Genomic DNA, 3,010 nt, shown 5'->3' with positions numbered 1-3,010 from the left:
CATTGTCATAGTGATTCTGAAGTATATGTATTCTTTATAATTTTCATAGAGTGTTGTCTGAGGTTTTTGTCTTGCCTGGTTCCCTCAGTCCTTAAGTCCCAAAGAAATCACACAGAGGTCCACATTAGTTATAAACTGATTGGCCCATTAGCTCAGGCTTCTTATTAACTCTTATAACTTATACTATCCCATTATTCTTGTCTATGTTATCCACATAGCCCAGTGCTTTATTCAGTGAGGAAGTCATATTTGCTTCTTCTGGGGCTGGATCTGGACTGCAGTGGAATAGGCTTCCTTCTTCCCAGAGTTCTCCTGTTCTCATTGACCAGCCTCTACTTCCTGTCTGGTTTTCCTACCTATACTTTCTTCTTGGCTACTGGCCAATCAGCATTTGTTTAAAATTTAATTGACAGAATACAGACCATTGTCACATACCACTTCCACCTCTTTTTTTTTAAGACAAGAACTCTGAATCTAATATCCTTTGTTTAGCTTTTCTCCTGATCATTAGCCATAAAAACTTGTATGCAACATTATAAACAAAGGAATATATCCATAGTCCATTATTTGAGAATGTGAATGTAGTATTCCAGGCTACTCCTTGCTGGTGGGAGCACTAATACTCTTATGGGGACCTAAAGAAAATTTAGAATTATGATCAATTCCTGACTAGAGAATCCTGTGAGGCTTAATCATCTCAGGCAGTAGTCTTGAATCTGTTCTGGATGTAGAACTCAGACATCTGGGCCATCTATTCCTACCAGAGATTTCTCAGATGGTCTTTTTTGATCAAACATGATTTTTCTTAATTCAGAATAAATCCATATCATCTCATTTTCTCTGTAAACAAAAGTAAAACCTCTTCTCCAAAGTAACATACCTTTTGACTTCAATTTTGAAGTTAAGGTATTTTCAAAATACCTATCTTCAATTAATTCAATGGCAATTATAAGCAAATATTTTTTAGAAGCTGTTGCTCCTGCCTCAGCATTCAAACAATTTAAAGACAACATAATAATATACAGTATCCAGATTCTTTACTTATTTTCCATTTTTTATGTGGCTTTATTTTAACATCTACTTCTTTTATTTTTACTTTTATTTTTTTTTCCTTTTGAGACAGGTTCTCTGAGTATCTTTGGCTGACCTGGAACTCCCTCTGTAGATGAGGCTGTCCTTGAACTCACAGAGGTCTGTCTACCTCTGCCTCCCATGTGTTGGTATTAAAGGTGTGTGCCACCACACTCACCTATACAATTTCTTTTTAATTTTAAGGACTTTAACCTCTAGTCTGTGTATATTTTTAACATACTGTAAAACATTTAGAGGTTTTCTTCATCTTTCATTTTCTCTATACTTTATATCTCTCTTGTTTTGAACACATGAGTCTTTAATTTGATAAGCGATATGGTTAAGGATAAAGCCGTTGCTTTGGTGGTTAGATCCGGCCCATTTCTTAACTTTCTGAGATTCTAGCCTCATAGAAGAGGTACCAGCTCTACCCATGTTTATTGCCACAACTCTATGGTATTTCAAGGTCCCTGCCAGCAAGCAAGCTACAGCAGTGTGCTCACAAACCACACCCAAATGCTCTGTATCTGGACCTTCTGCCCAAAAGAGTCAGTTTGCCCCTGTAGGACGGCCCAGAAAGCCGGCATTTTAAAATGGCATGGCTTTTTTTTCCTTTTACAGCTGAAAACCAAAAAGCATGTGGTCAGCTTTTCATCAACACCATTTAAGTCTTTTGTGGCAGGAACTTTTAAAAGAGCTGCAAAGTTTTGCAGCTAAACTGAGTCAAGAAACTTCTCTTAAATGAGATGCATTTGCCTCTAGCAAACAGAGCTCACCTGAGAAAATGCTACTAGCAATAAGCAGTGCTTAAATCTATTATTTTCTTCTTGAATTAATTCCCAAGCTCTCTCAGGCTTTATGTGGATGTAGTTGCCCCATTTTAGGCACCATTTGTTGTCTGAGGTTTCTGTCCTGCCTGGTTCCCACAGCTGTTAAGTCCCAATGAAATTACACAGAGGTCTACATTAGTTATAAACTGATTAACCCATTAGCTCAGGCTTCTTATTAACTCTTATAATTTATACTAGCCCATTATTCTTGTCTATGTTAGCCATGTAGCTCAGTACCTTATTTAGTGAGGCAGTCACATCTTGTTTCTTCTGGGGCTGGATCAGGACTGCAGAGGAATGGGCTTCCTTCTTCTCAGAATTCTCCTGTTCTCATTGACCAGCCTCTACTTCCTGTCTGGTTTTCCTGCTTATAGTTTCTTCCTGGCTACTGGTCAATCAGCATTTATTTAAAATATAATTGACAGAATACAGACCATTGTCCCACACCAATAGAGGACAGTGTCTGTCATTTGTTATAAAACACTGTAACTGATTTCTTTTCTCCAACTCTACTTGATATCCACTATCTAACCTTTCTTTGTACTATACTATCTGTACCTTTCAAGATTATAATGATCATTTCATTCTCTATACATGTATGAGAACTACATACCTTTCAAAAGTGAAAGATAATATATAAAATATATGTATTGATCAACACTGGTACCTAAGGCTCAGGAATCATTAACAAAGAGGGGTCATAAAGAGATTAAAAGCCAGAGTATCATGGAATGGTGTTTGCTTTGTGTGATGACTAGTTTTATGTCCAATTGACACAAGCTTTAGCCATCTGAGAGAAGGGAATCAAAAATGAAACCATAAAATCAGGCTGTGGGCAAGCCTGTGAATCATTTTCTTAAACAGTGGTTGGTTACTATTCATAGAGGAGTAATTAGTTGAATTATATCAGCTTTTTTTTCTTGGTGTTATTGATACCTCTGTCTCCTACAATCTTTCTTCCCTTTCTTCCACAGTATTCTCAGATCTTTTCCTAATATTTGACTATGAGTGTCTGCATCTGCTCCAATAGAGCCTCTCTGGTGACAATTATTCTCTAATAGATGTGTAGAGCAGAATATCATTAGAAATCATTTCTTTGCCTTTTTTTT

This window comes from Microtus ochrogaster, unplaced genomic scaffold, assembly GCF_000317375.1.
Source record: "Microtus ochrogaster isolate Prairie Vole_2 unplaced genomic scaffold, MicOch1.0 UNK55, whole genome shotgun sequence".
Classification (NCBI taxonomy): domain Eukaryota; kingdom Metazoa; phylum Chordata; class Mammalia; order Rodentia; family Cricetidae; genus Microtus; species Microtus ochrogaster.
Note: the sequence above shows the minus strand (reverse complement) of the source record.